The following is a 13,611-nucleotide window of genomic DNA, read 5'->3' on the forward strand; positions in this document are numbered from 1 at the left end:
GACTGACCAGAACAGAATAAGAAGGGGCACTGTTTATCGACCTCGCTCACAGGGGGATATTCTCAAGAACGTGTGATAACCATCGCAAAATTAGCTTAACGCAAGTCTTCACATCGCAGTCTATCGCGGGAAAATAACTCTGTGTTAACGTTGTATTCCCAAGTTGGAGGCACCATGCAATAGTCCCACAACAACTTGTCAAATGGCCGCGCTAAAATCAACGCGACTCTGCAAAAATATGAAACACCAACACGAAAAAAGTTGCGATGCCCCAAATCGTGATACAAAAATCAGCCACAACCAGCGACAGACCTGCAATTCCCACGCGTCATATAGGAAAATGCATCATAGAAGCAACCAAAAAAAACACACCAAAACCAAATCAGACTGCGTAGAATCATGGATGTACCCAGACCGTTTCCAGAAGACAACCCGAAGCCCACAAGCCCCACGGAGCACCAGCCAGGAACCCCAGGGTTTTGGAAGGGCAAGGAGAAGAGGAAGAGGAAGACTGCAGGAAGACCAGATCATCCTCACGGAGGTGGTAGAACACTACCAACAACTGTTCGTCACCTCCACTGCGTCATTGGCAACACAAACGGAAATATGGCAGTCCATCGTCACCAACGTGAATGCAGTCGGAGTATCGAGGAGGTCAATGGAGGAGGTCAAGAGGCACTGCCATGAAGTGCACAGCCAAATCAAGGAGAAACTCGCTGCCAACAGGAAGGCAGCAAAGGTGACTGGAGGTGGGAGTCCTGCGCCACAGGAGGAGCTTGATGAGCTGGAGGAAATGGTGGGCACAGTCATCAGTGTGGAGACGGTGGCAGGAGTTGGGGGTCTGGACACAGCTCAATATGACCTGACCCAACAGCAACAGGGAGAGTAATGACCAGGGACTGGGAGAGGGAGGGAGAGGGGCACAATTGCACACATGCACAATCATGTGCAGCACACGGCACACCCACAATGAGTATGGAACATATCCCTGATGCCCTTGGAACACTGCAGCACACATAGAAACACCAAGTAGGCCACTGTCCACAATGTGCACAAATGGGCCCCCTCCATTTCACCAATGCCTCAACCCACCCATGCACATGTGCTGAACCCAGAAAAGCAGCGGCTCTGTGAGCCACACGGATAGTGCAAGTGACACTGCATGACACATAGCATGGCTGCAGTCACAATACATGCCATGGTGCACAAGACGACTTTGAGGTGGCTGAGTGTGGACCACATCTGTAAAGGAGCAGGTCACACTCTGACTCATCCACGTGCACCTACAACCCATGACGTCAAAAACACATCTGCAGACAAACAATGCACAAGAGTGAAAAAAAGGTCCAAGAGCACAAATGACCCAAGTCGCAAACATCCCAGCACCCGAAAAGCACACAAGTCAAAGGCATAAGGGGCCACCAAATCAGAGCTGCAGGGGAGACTCACCAACAATGCAGCACACACACATAGCAATCACAGTACATCAACATTGAAGAAAATGTCGTACAAAGTTCAACCCTTACACCATAGGACAGAGGACACAACTGGTGCCACTCGTGTGTAGTAACTGGCCGATCACATCTGGCATTGCATGACACTGTGAGATGATAATGTAGGAGTACAACCTCACATCCGTCATGTAGTCGAAATGACCACTGTCTCCCATCAAATAGCCAGCTTCACCAAAACAGCCAAAATTTATACTGTCATGCAGTCTGAATGTAAACATCTTCAATGCGTGAACATACATGGAACACACTGTTAACCTGCATCTCCCCGTTACATTGCAGAGGGACAATCAACACCTCCTGCAGAGCAGACCACACATCTCTACAGTGATGATGAAGAGGACATCCTGCACATTTGCGCAGACATCCTCCAACGGCTCATGGACAGCCTCCCCAGACCACCACCACGAGCAGGGCAGCCCAGCTGCATCGTGGTGTCCCCACACCCTGCACAGACCACACAGTAGGAAGCACACACCACCACGTCTGGCTCACAGGACCCCCACGACCAACACATGGAATTCCAACGCTGTGTGTTAGGGTGCCAGGAGAAGATGGCTGATCAGCTGCAGGTGGGGTTCGACCTCATGGCAGCCAAACTAGATGCCATACGTGGGTGTCTGAGTCCCATCAGGGACCATTTACAGTCCCTAAAGGACACCAACTGTCCGCACCATGCTGACCAACAGTCCTTTGCTGACTGGGGCCATTACTCGGATACAAGAACAGTCTAGTCAGACAGGCTCCAGCGATGACAGCATAGAGTTGGCACAGATGCAGAGGACAATGGAGACCATGGATCCGATGCAGGCTGGAAGTAGGGCTGCCACGGCTGAACACCAGTGAGATGTAGCTAGGATCTTCCATGCCTTGCAGATCCTCATCTTGCCATTGCTGCCACAGAGCCTGTCCCAGATAACTGTTGTTGGAACTTCGAAACACACATCTCCACCCACTGATGTGTCATTGGCACACAGTGATGCAGCCCTGTCACCTTTTCACCCTGAGGTGTCAGTGCCCCAAGGTTATGCAGCCATAACACCACCACACACACCTGACACACCGGACACAGAAGACATCTCAGAGGAGTAAGATGTGGAGGGTAATGACTGTGTGAGGAAGGAGGCAGTAGCATCCGTACCTGCCACATGGCCTGACCCTGCCTGGTTCAGCCCTATGCATCATGCCCTGGAACAACACCTCCCACTGTTCCCTGGAACACTCTGCGACATTCACCTGGGCCCCAACATGGCCTGCCATATCTGCTCTGGTACCAATGACACAGCAATCCGGCTGCAGACTGATCTCTTCCTCTTCAGATTAACCTTGCATTCCCCCAAGGACTCTGGTTGGCACACCACTGGCAACTACGTTATGCGGGCTTGAACTGGCCATGTACCCCTCCAGCTCCGACACTCCCCAGAATTTGAATAAAGCATTCCAAATTACACAGATGTGTCATGTCTATGTCCACTCACGTATACAAGTATGGATGAAGGTAGGGACATTGATTGCACAAAAAGGTACACCCTTGTAAATGTCATGAATGTGCATGTTTGACCCTGACCCACATGGCCAATTAGATGACTGTGAAGGTGTGAACTAGCTGTGGGCACATTGCACATGAACAACAATCTCGCAACCCCCCAACGTAGCCCCACGTCCATGTGTTATATAGGGTGGTGTGTAGAAATATCAAGATGGTTGCACGTCTTAAGTAGTGTCCCCCATCACTTGTGGCAACAGATCATCTCTTTGCATGACCTACTCACACATATCAGTGTGCACACAGTCTGTTTTAATGGATCACATTGATCCACATGGCAAGAAGTCGGACACCGTACTCACATTGCTAAAGACACGTAAGAGCACAGGTCTACCAGCAACTATCCCAAACACAATGTCTGGCTCACAGAGGTGGAGTTGCCAATAGGGTTTCCCCACCAATGTACATGCGGCAGTCTGTCCCTCCCTGTGTACGGGCAATGCTCATTGAGGCGCAGGATTTGTCATACCAATCAACACTCATCACAGTTGTACACTGGTGAAGTTGTGTAGACTTTATAAGCATGTGCGTGTCTGTACGGCCAAGGCAAGGGCCACAACAGGCAGACAAATGCTTAAGACACTTATAGGCAGAATGGGAACGTGTTGAGGTGCAAGAAATGGCAACGGTCTCAGACCACCTTGCCTTGCTGGTCGAGTCATGTGATGTTTGGCGTCTGCTCATTGCCCCGTGTCCGAGGACACGACTCACAGCCCATGGGATCTGCATGGAGCTGTACCCATGGACTGCGCTGGCTGTGTGCTATGCTGACTGTGAGCATGTGAAAGGGACCAACAAGGTCACATGTCGTGCTACACAGTGGCGTAATAAAAGTTTAAGGGGCCCCCCTGCAATGTACACAGAGGGGCCCCCACTCCGCATTTTATCCGGAGGCCTCAGACCTCAGTTCTGTTCTGAGGGGGCCCCAGCAGCTGGGGGCCCCCCGCACCATGGGGATGAGGGGTCCTGTGTTATGCCCCTGGTGCTACATTGCCATGTATGTAGTCTCCCTCCAGCAGTATGTCATATTTAGGAACGTTGCTTAACGACGCTGTGCAGCTCCGACCATGGGGCTGCATCACCTTGCACAGGTGTGTGACAACACGTGTAGGTGCACGCACATGCATTCTGAGTACGGGCGAATGCATACATGTCCACTGCTGTCCTGGGATGTGTGACCATTCCTTCACAATGCAACACAGTGTTGGGACCTGTGGTCTGGGTGTCAATCAGTTGTGGCTGCAGGAAGGTAGTTACTCGTCCATAATGCGAGCGCAGATTCATAGGCAATCAGTTCCAGAAGTTCGCCGTTCTCGAGTTCAAGGAACACGAGGGAGAGCCAATCAATTAACTGGTCTAGTCTGATGTACTCCATCCACGACGTTTCACCAATCCGAAACACAGCCCAATAGGGGAGTGCCTCGATGTGGTCACTGCACAATGACTGTGCAATCTCCCATCCACCACTGCCAGCACATTTACCACAGATCAGGGCGTCCCATGCATGGGTATCCCAGTTGCCCTCCTGTTTGTGGGCCAACAGGGGGTGCACACACAAGTCATAATCCTTGGGCCACTCCAATGTGCATGATCGACAGTGGAACCAGGGCTGGACGCATATGATATACGCAAGCGGTAACTGATTCGCAAAACTGCCATTGGCAGAGCTCCCAAAAGATGCACCATTTGTGCATGGTAAAGTTCCACGTGGCAGGGGTTGTGCATGTGCCCGGGATTGCCTGCATTGCGTTTGTTGGTCTCGTACCACCGGCACTCCTCAGACCGGCGGCAGTTGTGTGGACGACATGCCACAGCTCGGAGCAATGAGTCGTATGTGTGTTCAACGTTTGGACGTATGGGTTATTATCTACCAATATGCTGGGGGCATGCCATACAGGTGTGCCTAGAGCAGCGACAAGTGTGTTTGGGGTGTGGACACATTGGTCTTTCATTAGCGCAGTTCGTGGTGTGGGAGTCGTAGGAGTCTGGTATGGTATCTCGCTCAGGGGGTGCCAGGCGCATTGAAGACTAAGGTCAGAGGTTCGGATGTCCTTCCGCCTTGTGTATTGAGACAAAGGAGCTTTCATACCTAATTTAAGTCTGACTACTGCTTGCATTTCTGAAATGTGATGTGGCCTTCGCGCTGAAATTGTTGCCAGGCCTTAGATTTAGGGTGCACCAATTGCGAAACACATGCAACAGTTGGCATGTGTGAGCCAAGGACCCGATTGTCCTTGCGCTCCTTGTTTAGTCTCTCTCTCTTTCTCTCTCTCTCTCTCTCTGTCCTTTGATGAGTGCCTTACACACCTTCTTATCTTAGATATTGTCTTACAGGCTGTCACTTACAGATTGTCCAGGGAAGACTCGCCATGACTCTTCCAGATAGTTGTTAGGAGAGAAATTTGATTGTGATATTTTGTTTGGACTTTCAATGGTGAATGATTGATTCTGCTTTTTCTGTACTCACATGACTGTTAGTTGTTGTGATTCTGCTGCATCAGGCGAATGATTTTGTTCATGTTTTCGTGACGATGATGTGCCATCTCTTGGTCCGGGGTGGGGGTGGTCTGGGAGTGGGTGGCAGTGGGTGTTATGGCCCACTTGGGGGTCCGAGCTGCATGATCATTGGCTCCATTGCATCTGTTGGACTTCAGATGTAGCTCTGGGCTGGGCTCCCTTTTTGGTGCCGGTTCTCGTCCGACTTTGCACCAGGTCAGAGCAGGTGTTAATTTCCTGCTGCTAACGCACCTTATCGCATGTTTTGTGTTCTTATCGCAGATCTGACTGGTCATTGAGAATGTTGAAGTGTGGTGTTGTCGCGGCTTTTTGCTCCGGAATTCCTACTCTGCATCTCATTAGAGATAGTTGCCAGGGTCATCCATGGCAATGTTTTTTGAGGTTGCTATCGCCAGAAAACTGGTGACATTGGCTGTTTGCACCAGCTTGTGAATGGGGTGATAGATTTATAGCGACTTTGGCTGCGCTAAAGTGCAGATAACTTGGTGATAGAGCCTTGAGAATATGCCTCACAGTGCTCAGACTAAACTCCAGGAACAGGCAGAGAACAAACACAGCAGACATTTCTCATTTGAAAGGCATAAACAGTCTTGCAAAACTAAAGCCACATAGTAATATGCGCAAAGCTACATCATGGCTGCTCGGCTCATGCCAACTTAGTGATGTTGACAATGTCCCTATCGGCCACGTGACAGAGGCACTAGACAAAGATCATGGCTGTCAGCTGTTGCTTTTTTTGTTTGAAGAGTTTATTGAGCCCGTGCTTTGAGATTTGAAACTTTTAAAGTTCCCTTTCTAGATTCTTCCAGACTAAAGCTGTATGCTGATGATCTGGTTTTATATCTTCAGCCAGACCCCACAGCAATCAATAAACTTTTTGAGCTATTGCCATTTTTTCAGCTTTTGTGGGATATAGAAGAAACACAACTGGAAGCAAAATGCTACAGTTTAATACAAATGTGAAATCATTGCCAGAAATTCTACAGTGGATACACAGTAGAGACCCCATTAGATACTTGGGGATTAGAGTCACTAGTAATTTTGAAGATTTATATAAGCTGAATTAAACCCCTCTTATTAGGAATATTGAGGGAAATTTAGATAGATGGAAGACGATTTCAATGTAAGTCACAGGCAGGGATGCAATGCTTGGACCCCAGCTGAATGTATTTTGTCAGGTATTGAAGTATATTTAACAACAAAAAGTTTTGTTCAAGAATCAATACTAACATAATCAGTTTTAATGGAGTGAGACAACACTTTGGATAAGTCTTCAGAAGCTAAACCTTTGTTGGGTGATGCTTCCATATTGGAAAACTTACTATCTGGCCACCATTTTAGTTATGTATACCAGGTTCAATAACACAAACAGGGCTTCACCATTTGACAGCTGATATTTAGAAAAACTTCTTGAAGAGACCCCCTCCCCCAAGACTCCTGAAACCCCACTATCGAAACCCTGCATTGGTTAGATGTAGGACAGTAATCCATTTCAAGCAGAAGCAAAAGCAGTGCTCTGGACCTATCATAATATCCCTCCAATACATGCTGCAACCCCTCTCAGACTCCTATGCCCCCCTCCATATCTTTAACAAACAGTTATAAGAAGATGGGAAAGAGTTAAGCTAGGGTGAATAGGGGAATGGTAATATATCCTGTGAGCCAGCAAGACAAAGCTTTCCCCAGCCCAGAAAGGAAATGCCTTGGATTATCTACACATTCGAAGTACATTAGATGCGCAATAGTGATGAAATGTTTAATCCCACAAATCTCATAAAAACGATTGGGCACTAGGTAGGATGGCTTAGGAGGTGCCACAATCATTTTGAAAAAATGTTTTGTCATGCTCAAAATAGCTGTGTGAGAAATGTTTGTATAAATCTGGCTGAGGAAGAGTGACTAGAAATATTCTCCTTTAATTGCCCGGTGTCGAGGGGTGCAAATATTAAAGGGATGCAGTTGTACTGGCAGTGGTTAGTCTATTACACATTCAAGAAATTTCACGCGTGGAACGCGAACATTTCCGAATGCTGTCCTAGGTGTAACATGTTAGCCACCTGGCAGCATATGTTTTGGGGATGTCAGAAGCTAAGGGGATTTTGGGGCAAAATCAGATCATTTATGCATTGGATATGCAATATACCTTTGGAACCCCTGTTTTGAGTGCCACGCCCAGGAAGAGGAAAATGAAGTTCTCAGAAAGGGAGTTGGACTACCTAATTGAGGAGGTCAGCAGGAGCCCCGATAAACTTTTTGGGAAATTATTGCTGAAAGTTCCAGAGGCAGAAAAACGAAAATTTGGCTGTGCATAAAGGCTAAAGTCAATGCTGTGGGAGTCACACACCGCAGCATTGATGATTTGAAGAAAAGGTGGTACGACCTCAGAATACGTGCCAATGAGCGCATAGCTGAAAGGCTGAGGGAAGCAGGTGCCACAGGAGGAGGACCATTGACTGCACCCACAAACACAGCCCTGAAGGACCTTGTTGAGGCAACGATCCAGCCTGAGACGGATGTCGGAGTCACACAGCTGGACACATCCGGCGCAGCAAGTACAACACAAGGTAAGATACATGCAAGCATTAATCCCTTGCGTAATGTACAATCGTGCACATACCCCCAGGCAAACACAGTATATAGACCAAACTCCAGGCCACGTTTCCCCTCATACAAATAATGCATCATGGGAGTTGTAGTCATGTCAGCAAATAGTGCATTCTAAAGCAGCAAGGGCAATCAAAGAACACCAACACTGCATGGCAGCCAGTGAATTTAGTCAGTGATTTAATCTGAGCAAAGTATGCCAAATGCTTAACAAATGTAGGATGGACAAAAAATAACATTGCACTGCTTCACATCACAGATGCAGCTGAGGTGGACTCCGATGATAGTGACTAACTCCACATCGCCGAGACACATGCGGAGACCGATGTCGAGACTCCAGTGGCCCAAACATGCACACCACCACCACCACCAGCACCAAAACGCAGGGCACATGTCCACTCACTGCAGCCAATGGAGGCTGAACCAACTCCAGCACCTACAACAGTCTCCATCCAGCCACGTGTTGTGACACCAACTCCACCACCAGCACAGGTCCAACCAGGGCAACGGTGCAGATCCAGGGCACATATTGCTGCACGTGATGATCAGGTGACAAATGTGTATGGTGGTGTGGAGTCACAGATGGTGCGCATCATGAGTCCCTTGCTCACTTTGCCACTGGATTCAAGCAAGCCTGTCTGAGGACGGCTGAAATGCCAGAAACCTGTCCTAGGAAGCTTGTTTCGGGTCCAGGGAAGACATGGCTTGGCAGTTCGGGCTGGACTGTTCCCATGAGGCACAGGGTCAGACTGATTTGCATATGCCCATGTCTGAACTGGGGTGGCAGAGTGGGCTAAAGAACGGTGATGGATTAAACCCAGATCAGTTGTCTTGGGGTGAGTGCTTGCAATGCTCAACACTCCGTCCATCATTTCATTTGGTTTTTGCTGGGTTCAGGGATGGAGTCAGGATGTAGTCACACACGGCGTATACACTGTCACCTGCAGGGTTGAAAGCAATGTGATAGCCACAGTAATGCAATTTCATCTGTATGACTGATGTTGCAAATAGGCATATGTGTGTACCAAGTAGATGTCCTTCTCCAAATTCACCCCTGAGCAGGTGCCTGTGGATGCCACTGTGCCGGAATATGTAGGAGTCATGGGTGCTTCCTGGAAATTGAGCCACAATGTCCGTAATGATGTGCTTAGCATTGCACACAACTTGAACATTAATTGAATGGTACTATTTCCTGTTCCTGAAGATGTATTCGTTGTCTGCTGGGGGGCAGATAGGGACAGGCGTACAGTCTATGCATCCAATAACATGAGGGAATTGGTCTACCTTGTAGAAGTCAAGTTTTGTCTTATTCAACTCATGCGGGGAGTTGTGGGGAACGTGATGTGGGTGTGGATCCTTGTCATCATGGCGTCAAGGAAGTTTTTGAAGAAGCGTGACAGTGAGCTTTGTGAATCCCCTCTGGCTACGGCTACTACCCCCTGGAAACTGCCTGACGCTAGTAGATGCAGGCAACATAGGACCTGTACATGTGCGGTATGGCATGGGTCCTACAGGTCTGGTGCTGCAATAGGGGTTCCAACTCTGCAATTAGGTGCATGATCATTGCACGGTTCAGCCTGTACTTATCGTATATTTCATCCTCATTTTTTTCCAGCAATGTGATGCGCATGTGAAAAATCCCCTCCTTGCTGTGCTGCTGCATTGATCCTCCTTGCCAGTACGTAGAGGGTTGCCATTGTGAAAGGTCTCCAGGGGTCTCCTGAGTTTTTAAGGGGTTTCAGATGATTTGCACCTGTGTTTTTTTTCTCTTTTTTTTAACTTTACTACCTGATTGTTATTCCCCTTAATCTGCACTTGCTAAATAGCGATTTTCAGGTAAATCGCTGTTTGCGAGTTTACATGCATTGGATAGCGATTCTTTAATTGCTAATCGTTATTAGCGGTTGCAGTTGTATGTTCCGTTTTTAGCGAATTCGCAATCTTGTTCCACGCAATTTTAGCGACCCGATTTTAGCGATCTTTGGACATTTTTGGTATTTTGAATGCTGCAATGGATATTGGTGTTTTGTGTGCGCTAAGGGTCTAATTTACCGATTCGCTATTTTTGAGAGTGGATTTTGGCTTGATGCATGTGCCAGTAAGTGATTTGCCCAGAATCACAGGATATTGAGTTTCATTGTGGAGACTCGAACTCAGTTCCCCACCTTCGAGGTCGACCGCTCTAGCCGTAAGGCTACATCCTCGCCCAAGTGAGTATGGTTGATAGTTGCACTCTGTCTTTAAATAGCACAATGCGAGGCCATTTTTTTTCAATTGAGACTTTGCACTCATTTAAGACTTCTTTGTGAGCTACCTCGGCGTTAACGCTTTGATATGTAGCAAACTAAATAGATCTTGTGAAATGAATAGAAATTGTGTCTTGTTCTGAAACTGAAAATTTTAAAACAAATACAATTTTTAAAAAGTGTCTTGACCTGATATGTTATTTTTGTTTGCAAGCTGCACAAATGTTTAAGATGTATTAGTGAAAGTGCATTTACTTGGGCGCCCATTGTTGCAACTGTATATGTTGTTGTGATTTGACCTACACTATTTTTCTGAACTTGTACTTTTATATATTGAGATAATACTAAAGTACATATATTTTGCACTAACTATCATGCATGGGTGGACATTCTCATGTATATTACAACCATGGTGATATGAACTATGTTACCTTTATTCAACCTTCACTCCAGCTAATTTGAGCTAGGCCTGGACGACTGCGCCAGGTTACTCGGCGAGTCAAAGGTTACCAAGAAGCCAGAAACACTTTGAAAGAATAACCAAATCGTTTAGATAAAATGATTTCCTCCTCTTACTATTAAACGGAGGAAGCGAGACTAATGGTTTCTTTTTCTGCGAAAATTGACTCATTTCATATTTAAGCATGCATTTTCCATTTTACTTGCCAAGGGAAAGTATGTATCTTGCATTCGAAATCTTCCCATTAATTTTTTAGGAGTGCTTCTTCGTTTGGAATTGCTTGCCAAATGTACACAGGACAATATTTGCCACTCTTTTTGCAATTAAAACGTAGATTTGATTGATGTGACTTTGATATGGCTTTCTACCTACTTGCTCATTAACATTCGGCTTGTTTAACGTATTATTTTATAACCATTTCAAAGACTTAAGTCATTTCAAGTGCAGCCATCTTTATGATTTATATTTCGCTCTTATTTTTATATTTTTTACTTCTAATATGTATGTCATTTATTGTTAGTTTCTTCCTTTCTTTGTTTCATTCACTTACTTTAACAATCTCTTTATGTTGTTCCTTTTTTTTGATTTATGACTTCTCGTTATTTGTTATTCCTTACGTGATTGTTTCCCTCTTAAATGTTCCACTCATTTAGTATAGGGTGAACTGTTAAACGGTCTAAGCGACCTATTTTGAAATGCCTTTATTCATTTGTAGAAAACTCATTGCATGCAAAAATAATCATCCTATTTTCTAGCAATTAAACGCTCTTGGGTTTAAAAAAAAAGACGATGGTAAGAAATAAATTGCAAGTATGCTCTGAAGCCCCTGGCCCTACTTCAAGATTTTCAATCGCAGTGGTGATTAATTTATAGAATATGCTATTAGGCATTATGCTCTGTTTCTTATCTTGTAATGATGTAAGTAACAAAATTATATCCTGGAGAATAACGTTTCAAATCATGTACAAACCTCTGATCACCTGACTTCTGGGATTTAGGAAGCCTGGGCAAAGTAAAAAGAGCCATGAGCATAAACAGAGCATAAATCGTGCTTCTGTTCCTATCGTCATTACGACTGAATTTCAAGTAATAAGTTCACTCAATATGTTCTAGACCTACGCAGACTTGATGTCAATTGTTTCAAGGCATATGTAGGCCATTTATTATTAGCAACAACAAAAAAGATAACAAAGCATGTTATGCCTGTCAATTTTATGGACAATATAGTAAGTAATGTACACATTAAGGGGTATATTCACAAGAACGTGTGATAACTACCGCAAGAGTAGCTTAACGCAACTCTCAACATCGCAGCCTATCGCGGGAAAATTACGCCGTGCCAGCCAAGTATTCACAACGCGGAGGTAGCATGCGATAGTCACCAGATAACGCATCAAATGGCCATGCAAAAATCAACGCAACGCTGCAAAAATGCGAAACATGAATGTCAAAAAAGCTGCGATGAGGCCAATTGCGATACAAAAAGCCCCGAAAACCAGCGGAAGGTCAGCAAATCCCATGCGTCTGGTGGGAAAATGCACTATAAAAGCAGCAAAAACAACACACCAGAAAGAATCCAAAGTGCGTAGCAACATGGATGCACCCTGTCCCAGCGCAGAGGCCAAAGCGAACCCCAAAAGCCCCACAGACCACTAGCAAGGAGCAACGGGGTCGGGGAAGGCCAAGGAGACGAGGGAGAGGAAGACGGGGTGCAGACTGCAGGAAATCAAGACCAGCGTCAAGGAGGTGACAGAACACTACCAGCAACTGACCCACAATCAGAATATCTTGAATGCAGACAGAGTGTCAAGGAGGCGAATGGAGGAGGCCAAGAGGCGCTGGCATGATGTGGAAACCTAAACCAGGCACAAACCTGCTGCCAACAGGAAGGCAGCAACGGCGACAGGAGGTGGGAGTCCTGCGCCACAAGAGGAGCTGGAGGAAATGGAGGCCAGCCATCAGTGTGGAGACGGTGCAAGGAGTTGGGAGTCAGGACACAGCTCGATAGGACCTGACACAACAACAACAGGGTGAGGATCTAACAGGGACTTGGGGGACGGGGGGAGGTGGGCACAATGGCACACATGCACAACGATGTGTAGCACACTGCACAACCACCAAATACCCAGGGACATGTCCCCCATCCCCGTGGCACACTACAGCACACACACGTAGCAATCACAGCACATCCCATGACAATGTGGCACAAAGTGCAACATCAACACTGCAGAACAGGGGACACAACTGGGTCTGCCCATGCGCAGAAACAGGCCAATCACATTGGACAGAGCAGGGAACTGTGAGATGTATATGTACGGGTACAACCTCACATCAGTCATGTAGTCGAAATGTCCACTGTCCCAACTCAAATTGTCAGCACCGCCCAAACAGTCATGATGTACATTGTCACACAATCTGCATGCCCACAAGAACAATGTGCCAACATAAATTTAAAAACAATGTCAACATGCAGCTCTCCATCACAATGCAGAGGGACAAACAACACCTCCAGGAGGATACACCAGACAACCCATCAGTGATGCCAGAGACGACCACCACACCATCGACACTGACTCCCTACAACAGCCCATGGACATCCTACGCAACCCACCACCAGTACCAGGGCAGACAAGCCACTTAGAGGAGAACCCAGCCCCTGTAACAGACCACACAGCACGGCTGGCACACAACACTTCACCGACCCACACATGGCACACCAATGCCAGG

The sequence above is a fragment of the Triturus cristatus genome, chromosome 5_2 (assembly GCF_964204655.1).
Source record: "Triturus cristatus chromosome 5_2, aTriCri1.1, whole genome shotgun sequence".
Lineage (NCBI taxonomy): Eukaryota > Metazoa > Chordata > Amphibia > Caudata > Salamandridae > Triturus > Triturus cristatus.